Source organism: Perna viridis, chromosome 5 (assembly GCF_037379345.1).
Source record: "Perna viridis isolate PV_CMFRI_1.1 ecotype Kerala chromosome 5, ASM3737934v1, whole genome shotgun sequence".
In the NCBI taxonomy this organism is placed as follows: Eukaryota; Metazoa; Mollusca; class Bivalvia; order Mytilida; family Mytilidae; genus Perna; species Perna viridis.
Window position 1 is genome coordinate 12,565,379 of NC_142449.1, and position 13,111 is coordinate 12,578,489.

A 13,111-nucleotide genomic window follows, 5' to 3' on the forward strand; every position below is an offset into this window, starting at 1 on the left:
ATGCCGTTTTTTGTGTCTGGTGAGGTTTTTACGCTCCGTGAATGTTTTGTAGCAAATGTCACAACTGATGACGTTATGGTTCTTGAGCAGTTTAAAGTGTTCTAATAGCTGATTTCTCCTGGCGAAGGTCTGGCTACACTTCTTACAAGTGCGCATTTTCTGAAATATAAAGACAATATTATTTCCTACATGTATTCGATAGAATCAATGCTGATACATGTACATGAATATTACAAAATGAGATTACAGCAGTCGGTCGTGTGTATATTGACAATACCATTAAAAAGTAATAAAAAGACCATTACTAATATATATTGAAAAGCTCAATTAAATGATTATTCCCTTTAATCCGCACCACTATTAAACAGTCGCTGTTATCCATCTGATAATACCTCTCAAAATAAAATAAAAAAACAACTTAGAAAGAGATTTAAAGTAATATGGGTACTAAAATCAATCAAACAATCTGAGACAATTCAAACGCACTATCAATAAAAGGCCAAACTAGATGACGACCGATACTATACCATTAGTCATCACACTGCACAACCACGTATCCGTTATGATGAAAACTGCTCCTCACAGACCTTACGCTCGAGTGCACATTTTACTATAGAAAACCCCATAGAGAAGGTCATTAAAGTGATCTAGAGTGCCGCCAATTACTACTTATGTTTTATATAGTTTATTTGATAAACTGTCAGTTTCTCAGTAAATCAAGTTATCACAGATTTACTCATGTAACAAAAACGGTTTCTCGTCAAAATCCCAGAAACTCATAAACAATCTAATTCTACGGGGCGCCGAATGGAACTCTTGTGTTTTTGTACTCAAAATTCAATTTTATACAGACAAAAGTGAGTTTCGTTCAACAAAAATGAGATCAGATTAACAAAATTTATACCATACTACAAATTTTAATTTTGTCATACAAAGTAATCTTTTAGTGGACAAAAGTTATTTTTGTCATGACAAAATTCATTTTTGTATCACAGACTTTACTTTTGTTACCTAATCTGAATATTGAGTAACAAAAGTCAATTTTGTTTGCAAATTAGTTTAGTTTGGATTCTGTGAACTAATTTGCATACAAAAACTGAGAAATATTATGACAAAATTAAATTTTGTGTTTACAAAAATTGAATAATGTCATCACAAAATCACTTTTGCATGCAATTTAAAATTCACTTTTGTGTATGCAAATTAGTTTCCAGAATGCTTTGGATATGCAAATGAATTCTCCGGATTAAGCCATAGAAGGACATCATATTAGAATAATCAGTATTGTACAAAATGTCCTATATCTGAGATATATACTTTATTAGGTATTACTTACTTTTGCAGAATAGCGCATCAACCATATTATATGCCGTTGCTCGAATTAATATCCAATGTGAAGCCTTCTGACAAAATTGTGATGAGAGAATTCATTTGCTTATCCGAAAGACTCTGTAAACTAATTTGTATACAAAATTGACTTTTGTGTTAAATTTTCACTTCCGTCGCAACAAAAATTTATTTTTATTACAAAATCACAGGATGCTGACTAATTTAATCAACATTTTGCATACAATTTCAATTTTGTCTCACAAAATTGACTTTTGTTATTTAATTTCCATATCAGGTAACAAAAGTCAATTTTCTATGCAAATAAGTTAAAATTTGCATACCTATTTGACAAAAATGAATTTTATTATTACGAAATAGAAGTGATCATAATACAAGCTTATATAACATAGTTTTATACGACAAAAATAATTTTGTATCCTTATGTACACAAATTTGATTTGATTACAAAAAGATCAAGTCCCATTCAGTGCTTCGTATAATTCAGTATATATATATATATATATAATTCGTATAATAACACGGTATGGTACTAAACCCAGCCCTACTTACATACATCAAGCAATTAAACCATACACAATTAACAGACGGTTTATATAGTTAATCTTTTTTATTTGTTCTCAAGATTGCAGTATAGAAGTATATCAATCTTTTAAGTGCAGTCATTAATTTACGAAGATGAGAGCGCAGAACAAAATTGGATAATGTTAAACAGTAAAATAATGAGTAAAAGATAGTGACTAACTGGATTGGAATCTACTATGAAAATCCTTGGTCCGTCAAATTCACGTCTTACCGTATTGACAACCTACCGAACTTGACACTCACTGGATTATGCTGAGTTGCTATTTGGCGGATGCTGCAGGCGGAGCATGGCATGTTTACCCTTCTGTCACCTTATGTCATCCCTAGTTTTTTTCGCAGGAACTCGTGTCGCAATATTTTTTTCCGTACAGTTTTTAAGTTGCAGACTTTGTAAGAATCATGCAAATTCTGTAGTATGTGATGTCTCGGAATGCCGATGTTTGAAGAAACTATCATGGAAATTTTATATTAGGTTTTCGCATTTTGCGTGTGTCTTGTATTTCGATTTTTGATCATTGAAAGGGCCAAAGCGGGAGCTCTCCCTGAAATTCTAAGCGGGAGATTTACCGAGGTATTATTTTCACGGCATATTTTATGTTTAATGCGATAGAACTTCAATTTCAACTTCAATACAATATCACTGCGACACTTTCCCGTGACAAACCTCCTTATAATACAATGATAGTAATAGTCTTAATCAATGGTTCGAGATCACTTTGTTTTAATAAGAACTGAAAGAGTAATCAAGGGAACCAAGAATCTAGCGGAAATCAAAAGAATGCAATCCAGGGACAAAGACCAGACATGGAAAACAGACACTCACAACAAAGAATATAAAATAACCAAAATAATACGTACAACGCAACAAAAGAAATGAGCAACTCGAACTCCACTAAGCTGGGAGCATGGACCAGGTGCATCGGCAGGGTAAGCGTCCTCTGCTTTTCTGGAAACGCCCGTAGAACTGCTCATAAAAGTCACATCCGGGGTAGACGAAAAAAGAAAGGAAAACTACGACACGTTGAACAAATCGGTTCTCATGGTGCATATGGATATACCGTAACGTTCCAAGAGTTCATGATGACGACCATGAAATTTCCGTAGTGATAACTTTAATCTTGTAGCAAAATAACCCTGTTCCAGAAGCCTAATTGTAAGATGTCTTTCGCGGTACAAAAAGTCCGCGTATTTACGGCAAGCTCTGGCATAACGTTTAAGTTGTGATATGAAAAATCCATACGCAGGGGTTGAAGGGTTCTTGCCACAGATGAAAGGAAAGCTGACAATACGGAATGAAAAGTCATCGCGTTTGTCGTATAGTTTGGTCAAAAGTTTTCCCTTACCATCAATCTCAAAGCGTAAGTCAAGATACCAGGCTGACTTCGCAGTGTCTGCAGTATTCTTTATCTCAAGTTCTTTGGAGTAGATGCGATGCACAAAATCCGGGAACTAGGATTGTTTAACGATAAAATGTCATCTATACAGTTGAAACTGAGATCAAAGGATCTGCCTAAACGATGTAATTTATTACCATTTCAATCCGAAAGGATTGAATAAAACGGGAGAAATTTTCGATTCAAGCAGCTAAATCTTCCGCTTCGACACAGGCACGTTTACGAGCAGAAGGTTGTTGAAATTTTGGAGATATCGGGAGACTCCCCGCTGAAAACAAGAGACTTTAAAACGCCCTTGATTACCCGAATGAATTAGAGGGTTCAGTTAATGGCGTAAGATTGGACTTTGCGGACTGAGAGAGATAAAAATTATATTGATACAGGTCGGATACCCATAGCAATTAAGTAATGATCCACAGGTACATATTTTTTAATGAAATTTTCAGAGATTGATTCTCATGATTGGTAACGTACCCGTTATTTAGATTTTATATCCGAATGAATTTGAGGTTCATATTGGCATAACATAGTCCATGATAGCCTTCGTCATTGACTAAAATTGATGTTGTGGGGTACCTATTTTGTATGCGCAACTCTACCTAAACCGAACGCATGATAATTTTACAAAAACTTTGAAACAACCTATATAACCAGAAAGGGACAAAAAGTAGAAGAAGAAAGTGATAACATAATTCAGGTTGCAGTATAAGAAAATAATTGCTAAACATAAGACAAACGATAAACATATTCGGTACGGAGCATCCCGTTTTTCTCCGATTCTAAGCCTCAGCTGTGTATTGTTTTACTCACTCAACACGACAAGAATTCTTTTAATATACGAAAGATTCTCTGAGTTTTTAGTCACTTGTGGTAACTCCCAATATGGTAGAAGGAAATCCAAGTAAGATCATATCCTATCAATTTCTCTGTTGATACATAGATGTGCCTGAAGATAATCAGCCGTCCTTTGGTTATTATTACTTGCAATGTGTCAGTGAAGTATCCATCGAAAAAGATGTCCGATACTGAGAAAATCGAAGAGAAAAAGGGTGACGGTGGTAAAACACGATCAAAATATTTTAGAGATGATGGTAACACATAAATAACCCGAAGAATTTACCGTCTTCACTATGTATTCATATATTTGAAACACACAAAAGCACCATGACTGAAGCAACATCATGAAAACCATCTGAAACTGGTCATTTCTATGGTTTATAAGGTTGATGAAAACAGTAGATACTCACTAATGTAATGTTGTGGTTGAAATTATTTCAATGATTCTGTATAGATTACTGCACTGTCACATTCCCCATTTCCATTCTCATTGGGGTACCAACAACTTCATTGTCAACATAGAGGATAAAAGGCATGATAGTGAGGGGTTGCAAAAATATGCATGTGTGACTTCATTTATTTGTTAAGTTTATGAACCGTTTAACTACAGTTTTGAAATAAGAACTATTATAACAGAACGTGGAAGAGTTTGTCACTCTTTGGTAACTTACTACCATCATGTAAATATGTTACTACACTCTTTCATAAAATAGTAAGTGAAATTACAACCATTCATTTCCTCGCTTTCTATTTTTCAAGTATCGGACATCTTTTTAGAATAACCAAACTTCAAGAACATTCATGTGATCAACGGAGAAATTGACGGGATATAATCTTACTGGGATTTCCCTCCTTCATATTGGGAATGTGGTAATTGTCGTTACTACACTCCGTCTGTCACCAGTGTTAATGGAGGTCGATCTATCTTTCGTCGTTTTGTTTGCTGTTGGTTTTATTTCAGTTCTCTTTGTTATTGTTGACCCCGTTTTCTTTGTTCTTCTTTTTGATACATTGCTCTATACAACGAGGATGGATATCCTGAATATGTCAAAGAGACAACTACCCCACCGGGATGAAAAATGTCATGATAGTTTTTTTTCTATAACGGTGTATGGTTAAAACTAAACTTTCTGACAGTAGCGCCCATTTTGCATCCGTTGGTTATGCATGATTTAAATTCGAAAAAAGACAAAACGACAAATATAATGATTTTATATCACAGTTTATCGACAGTCTGTTCTCTAATTTTATCCATGATTGCATACATTGAGACAGCCAGCCAGACCATCAGCACACTGAATGTTACAATGAGTAAGATGCGTTTTATCGTGGAACATTGCGGTACAGTTGGTCTCACACTTATGGAATGCATCATCACACTGGCAGTAGCAATGACTATGGTGACTTTGTTGATAGGAATCACGACATTGTAAGGCACAATATACATGCATCATGGCCAAGCTAACGAATAATACCAATCGTAACATCTGGATGTATAAAATGTTATACAAATGAAATTCCAACATTAGCGAAAAACAGGATCTAAAGTTCATTTGAACGTTATGATTCATTAACACTGGCCTATATGCCCTGCTTGTATCGACGTTCTGTTATTTAAAACAAATCGAGGTATGTGTGATAATTTCTGTTGGAGACAGTTGACAAAATAAGTCATAAAAAGCTTTCCATATAGTAAATTTGCATACTGAGGTGAACAGTAAAAGTTACTGTTATATTTAAAACATTCTCAAATTAATGACATTAAAGAACAAAGATACCCCACAAATACACCTCCCCCCACAAAAAAGGAAACGAAAGAGAAAGTGCAATGCAATTGAAAAAAAACCTGTGACTTTCCCCTAACTCTAGAAACTTTAAAGACGTGAGTAACTAATAGGGAGAACGTCTTCCTCTAGAAATAATTATCGGTAGACTACCGAAGCAGAATACTATAAGTCTGTTCATCATCTTGTGTTTGAGTTTAATGCTGCTGATGAGAGGTTACTCCTTGAAACACTTATACAGCAGATATCGAAATTTGCAATATTGTATGATTAGTACTTCCGTATTCAGTGTAACTATATATCGATCGTTCATGATTTGCGGCAGAAAAGCTGTTTTTTGCATGTTGAAACAACTTTTATATATTTTTAAATACACAACTCGATAATTTGTAGGTACATTCCGTTTTAACGACATTTTTAGTTACTGCGGTTATAGTACACATGGCACCATTACACACTTCGGTTAATTCAGAAATGACAGTAATGACTGATGTTTAACAAGAGAGTCGTGCTGTACTATAGCAAATAGAAGTATGTAAGGATATTAGTTTGTGATGACAAATGTCCCATAATTCAAACTTACCTTCTATAAGTGAGGTCAGTTATCTAAATACTGTGGAAGCGATATGACATTTGGACGATTAGGATACAAAGATAAGACAAAGAGACCGGACTTCACAAAATGTACTGTTTCTGTAATCAAAATTGGACACCGATCATTCGTGACACATAAATCGAAAATAAAATGGAAAAGGGAGAGTTCAAGATGATTCCAATCACTAATGGATCAGGTAGGCAAGATGAAATCAAAAACTGCAACTGTAGACATGAATTGTACAAAACTTGTACAGATGCTGAACCCGAAAAAAAAACATGGAATTTTTCTAAACCCAGCCCTACTTAAATAGGTTCATTCCACTTTATCAATTTCTTTTAATATTTCAGGTTATACAGGTAAAATGAAGTTGGATAAATGAGATCAAAGGGAATTAAAAGCAAAGGATTCTTAATCAGAACTTGGGTTAGGTGACTATTGAAATATGACTACTCTTTAAATAAAACCTGGATATTTTTTCAGGATATTTTTTAAAACATGAAGTAACAATCATGTTTCTTTTCTCAGATTTTGTTTGGTATTTTTACAAGTGTGGACACTGACTGGTATTGCCCGAAGAGCAAATTTGAACTTGCATACGTTTCGTCTTGAACGTGCTTGCATTGTCTAGAAAACTCATTTATTGATATTATACACGTTGATAAATATCCATTAAGATATGTTACTAGATATCTACTGATATCAATAAATTGGGAACAAATTCCACAATGGCTTGCCATAATCATAAGACAAGTCGTATACATGTACATATTACAATGCTTCTTCCTTGAAGGTGTACTTGCGTGGATGTGTTGAACTTGCTATGTCATGTTAAGATTGGACCATTTCGTTTTATGAAGGTTAGCTTGGTAAAATTCTTGACTCTCAGGTTTTTTAGATTAACAGAAACCAAAAGTGTGGTATCTGTGAATTACATGGATGACCTAATTTAAAAATGGTAGGGCCATAAACTCATATTAAATAGGACAATTCCTTTTGTAGTTCGTAAAATCACATAAAATTTTCATAACTATAAAGTCTTCGCACGAAAACCTAGTGAATATGAACGACGACGACACGGACGCCACCGACGGAGACGCCGCTGTCAGCACCACACCAATATACGTCCGCTATTTTTTGCGGAGACACTATTATATTAAATATATAATATACATATATAGGCAAATTCGGGGCCTGGACATGCTCTATTTTCAATTCCCTAAAAAGTCTGTCAATTACTTTTCCTTAGTAGTGTGTGATTTGCTAAAAATTTACATCTATAAGGTCTTTGTTTTTACATTAGTCCTAATTAAATAGTTCTCTAGGAAAAGAGAATAAAACTGCATAATGGAAAAAAAATCGCTCTTATAGTCATGTACTCAACAGATAATTTTTGAAATTCTTACGAAACAAAATTACAATACCGGCATATGAAGGATTTTAAGGCTAAATCCATCGATACTGGCTCACAGTTTACACTTCAAAATCATTATTTCAATTAAATCCTGTATCAAACAATTTTATCAACTTCTAAACGTTCTATACGTTTGTAGTCTGAAAAAAAAATTCCTTGGACAAAAACTGTATACTATAGAACTTGTTTTGCAGCTGTATAAAATATATCCAGAGGCACTGCCAGTATCATTTAGTTTCAGAACCAACATAACGTGTATGTCCATTCAGCACTTCACAACACTGCCATTAATTTTTTTAAGAATCTCTATTTCATTAAATCATGTAAATTTTCTTTACAATTTAACAAGACTTGGTTATTTTAAGTGTGTTGTATTAATTTCTTGATACTTAACAAGTATGGACACAGACTGGTATTGCCCGAGGGGCAAGTATGTTCGTGTTCATACATGTATTTAAGTGTTTTGATTTCAAAAGCCAGTTAACCGGGTTACCCTTAATGTACTTTTGTACATGTATAAAACATACTTGATTTAGCAAATATAGACTTGATGTAGATTTATTTAAACACAATAACATGTACATAAAGTCATATTGTGACAGTTTTCTATAAATCGGAAATTTAAAAAAATGATAAGTAAACTTTAAGTATTGAAATAAAAAGATTTTACGTGGTTACCATCTTAAAAAAGAGTAATATTTACATGCATAATGTTTAAGTATGAAGCTGATTAAAATTACATATTTTTATGTACATGTTCAAACTTTACTTTATTTGCACAAAGTCATAAACGAAAAAAAAATGATTAAATTAAAAATCATATTAAGAGTTGTCAGTACATGCAGACATATACATATATAGCAAAACTAAAAAGCATTGGAGCTAGCCCCTCGAGAATGTACTTATATGTACACAGTAAATTTATGTGCACATAACCTCTCTATGTATAATGTAGAGTCCCCAAAACTTCATATTACAGTAATGGGCTACTAATTGGACTACCCCAACCCCTTAACGGATTCCTAAATTCCATATGTTTTGCAACAAAACGTCGAAAAGTTCATATACATGATATACGCGTACGTGTATGGAACATAAACTCCTAAAAGATATGTAAAAGGAAGGTCTATTTAACCTTGGACCCCAAGTTTTTGTTTTTCCTCTAGCAAAATGTGAAGAAATATGGACCATATTTAACTTGTGCTCTTAATTAAATGCAATTTGAAGAATCTACCTACCTCCTGGACTGCTTTATGAGCATTCTTCCATTGAAAAAAATATTTAACAATTTGAAAAAAATCGGTTTCAGAACCGCTTTTGAAAACCCAAAACCCAAACCTCATATTATTTTATATATATCTATAGACTACTCCTACAATGTAAGAGGTTGGAATTTCGTTCTTCTGTACCCCAACCAAGTAAGAAAATAGCTATCCAGACAATCTCTAGCAAATAGACCATTTAGGCCTAAAATGTTTCCGGTCACCCTATCGACTCTCCTTCCGATCTTCTGCACAAAGGTTTTTATTTGTGATTTTGAAATAAATAAATAATTAAAAGCCTGCCGATTGTCTTTCAGAGAAAAGAAGAAAATAAAGCCAAAGATGTTCTTTTCTATCCTAGATATAAAACAAAGAGTTAGAAATACTGGTTGTTTTAAACTTCTCAAAAAAGTTTGAAAATTTTAATACATTTTAGCATATTTTCGACAAACAACACCTTAATTAACCTAAAACAATAGTTGGAAAAATGGGAATAGGCAGTTTTCAAAAGTATGATAAATGGTAAGACACCATTTAAACCAGACACAATTAACAGACACTGTATATTCAGTTAGTCTTTTAATCTATTATAACAGCATGTCATTTTAATTAGCTGGTAACACAAATTAACTCGATTTATTCTCAAGATTGCATTGCTTGCTCTATAGAAAAAAAATTGCATTTGCATACAATCTTGTATTCGATAATTGAAATCTATCAATATTTTAAGTGCAGTCATTAATTTACAAAGAGAAGAGCGGAGAAAAAAAATGGACGTTGTTAACCTAAAGAGTAAAAGACAGTGACTAACTGGATTGGAATCTACTATTAAAATCCTTGGTCCAACAAACTCACGTCTTACCGTGTTGACAACCTACCGAACTTGACAATCACTGGATTATGCCGAGTTGCGATTTTCGGATGCTGCAGGCGGAGCAGGAGATTTTTACCCTTCTGCACCACTTAATCTCGTCCCAGTTTTTTTTTCACAGGAACTCGTGTCGCAATATTTTTTGCGTACTGTCTTCTCAGTTTTTAAGGAGCAGACTTTGTAAGAATCATGCAAATTCTGTAGTATGTGATACACCCCAAATAGGCTACACATTTTTATTTTTGTTATTAAGTTGTTAGTTGCTTTATGGGCCTATATAATTATAATTCATTCCAATCTGTCTGTTCCTAAGAAATAATTTACATTGAAAATTCAATAGTTTGTATTGTATTTCAGTGTCTTTTGCAGAATTATCTCCCTTAATTTTAAATTCTATAGTACATTCATTATGATTTATATCTAATACGAATACGCTATATGAAAAGCCACATGCTATAAAATTTCAAACAAAATATCAAAAATAAAAATATGTAGGCTTTCAAACTATGAATCACATTTTGCATGATTCTCAGCTGGAGTACTACTTAAATGGAATTGTATTTTATTATGTGTAGATCGTTTCTGTTTCTTGTATCCGCTTTTCAGCAATTAATATCGTACTTGGATTTGTCTCGGAATGCCAATGTTTGTGATACTATCATGGAATTTTTATATAAAGTTTTTGCATTTGCGAGTGCCTTGTATTTCCATTTTTGATCTTCGAAAGCTCCAAAGCGGGAGATTTACAGCGGTATTATTGTCGCGGCATATTGTATGTTTAATAATAGAACTAGAAAGAGTAAACAAGGGAACCAAGATTTTAGCGGAAATCAAAAGAATGTAATCCAAGGACAAAAACCAGACATGGAAAATAGCCACACACAACAATTGGTCAAAGAACATGAAATAACCAACATAATACGTACAAAGTAACAAAAGAAAATGACCATCATCTCGGACTACACTAAAAACTGGGAGCATGGACCAGGTGCACCGTAGGGTAAACGTCCTCTGCTTTTCTAGAAACTGTCGCCGAGCTGCTAATGAAAGTTAGATCAGGGATAGACGAAAGAGGAAAGATAAACTGACACGTTGAACAAATCGGTTTGAAAGGTGCAGATGGATACACGTAATGATCACAAATTCATGAGGACGACCATAAAATTTTTGTAGTGATAACTTCAATATTGTAGCAAGATAACCCTGTTCGCGGTACAAAAAGTCTGCGTATCTACGACAAGATCTATGAAAACTCCATACGCAGGTGTTGAAGGGATGTTGCAACAGAAATGAAAATGAAAGTTGACAATACGGAATGAAACGTCATCACGTTTGTCGTATAGTTTGGTCAATAGTTTTTCTTTACCAGGTGTAGATTTAGATCTCCAATTAGGTCAAGATATAACGCTGATTTCACAGTGTCTGCAGTATCCTTCATCTCAAGTTCTTTTGGGTAGATGCGATACATAAAATCCCGAAACTAGGATAATACGTCATCTATATAGCGAAATCTGAGATCCAAGGATCTGGCTAAACGGTGTAATTTGTTACGATTTTAATCAGAAAAGATTGAGTAAAACGTGAGAAATTTCCCATTGAAGCGGCTCAATCTCCCGCTTTGACATAGGCACGTTAACAAGCAGAAGGTTATTGAATTTTTGGAGAATAATTGGGTGACTCCCCGCCGAAAACAAGAGACTTTAAAACACCCATGATTATCCGAATGAATTAGAGATTTCAGTTAATGGCGAAAGATGGACTTTGCGGACTTCGAGAGATAAATATGATATTAGTACCCATATACATTATGTAATGATCTGCAGCTACATATTGTTCTAAATTCTTGTTTCCAGAAATTGGTTCTCATGATTGGTAAGGCACCTGCTATTTAGATTTTATATCCGAATGAGTTTAAAGTTCATGTTAGCATAACATGGTCCATGATGGACTTTGTCCTTGACTAAAATTAATGGTGTGGGCTACCCATTTTGTATCCTTAACTCTACCTGAACCGAACGCATGAAAATTTTTACAAAACTTTGAAACAACCAAAGAGGGACAAAAAGTAGAAGAAAAAAATGATAACATAATTCAGATTGTAATATAAGAAAATAACAGTTATTGCTGAACATAAAAGCGATAAAAAAAAATTCGGTGCGGAGACTCCCGTTTTTCTCTTATTCTAAGCCTTAGTTTTGTATCGTTTTTACTCACTCTCACGTGCATGACCAACACTACAAGAATTCTTTTACTATGTGTACGATTCTCCGAGTTTTAAGTTACTTGTGGTGACTCCCAATATCATTATTATTATTTGCAATGAATCTGTGAAATATCTATCGAAAAAGATGTCCGATATTGAGAAAAGCGAAAGAGAAAACGGGTGATTTCAAAAAAGAGTTGGTGGCAAAACACGATCAAAATGCTTGAGAGATTGTGGTAACCCATAAATAACCTGAGTGATGTATCGTCTTTACATATTTGAAACACGAAAAAGTACTATGACTGAAGCAATATTATGAAAAGCATCTTAAACTGGTCATTTCGCTGGTTTATAAGGTTGATGAAAACAGTAGATACTCACTAATGTAATGTTGTGGTTGAAATTATTTCGTTCGATGATTATTCACAACTAATACGTTATGCCAGAGCTTGCCGAAACTACGCAGACGTTTTGTATCGCGCTAGAACTTTAACAAATAGGCTTCTGGAACAGGGTTATGTTGCTACAAGATTGAAGTTATCACTACAGAAGTTTTATGGTCGTCATCATGAACTCGTGGATCGTTATGGTGTATCCATCAGCACCATGAAAACTGATTTATTCAACGGGTCATAGTTTTCCTTTCCTCGTTTGTCTACCCCCGACTTGACTTTTTATGAGCAACTCGGCGGGTGTTTCTAAAAAAAGCAGAGGACGCTCACCCTACCGGTGCACCTGGTCCATGTTCCCAGATTTTAGTGGAGTCCGAGTTGCTCATTTACTTTTGTTACTTTGTATGTATGATTTTAGTTACTTTAT

At 34.1% G+C, this 13,111-nt stretch overlaps 1 long non-coding RNA gene across 1 annotated transcript; it reads right to left on the bottom strand.

Annotated features, from left to right (window-relative positions):
- Positions 1-5,359: 5,359 nt before the first annotated feature.
- On the bottom strand, positions 5,360-6,670 carry LOC148616075 (uncharacterized). The gene is made up of 2 exons (XR_015921899.1): positions 6,531-6,670; positions 5,360-5,650 (listed from the first exon to the last, which is right to left on the bottom strand). It is a non-coding gene; the product is annotated as an uncharacterized LOC148616075 (long non-coding RNA).
- Between the last annotated feature and the right edge of the window lie 6,441 nt (positions 6,671-13,111).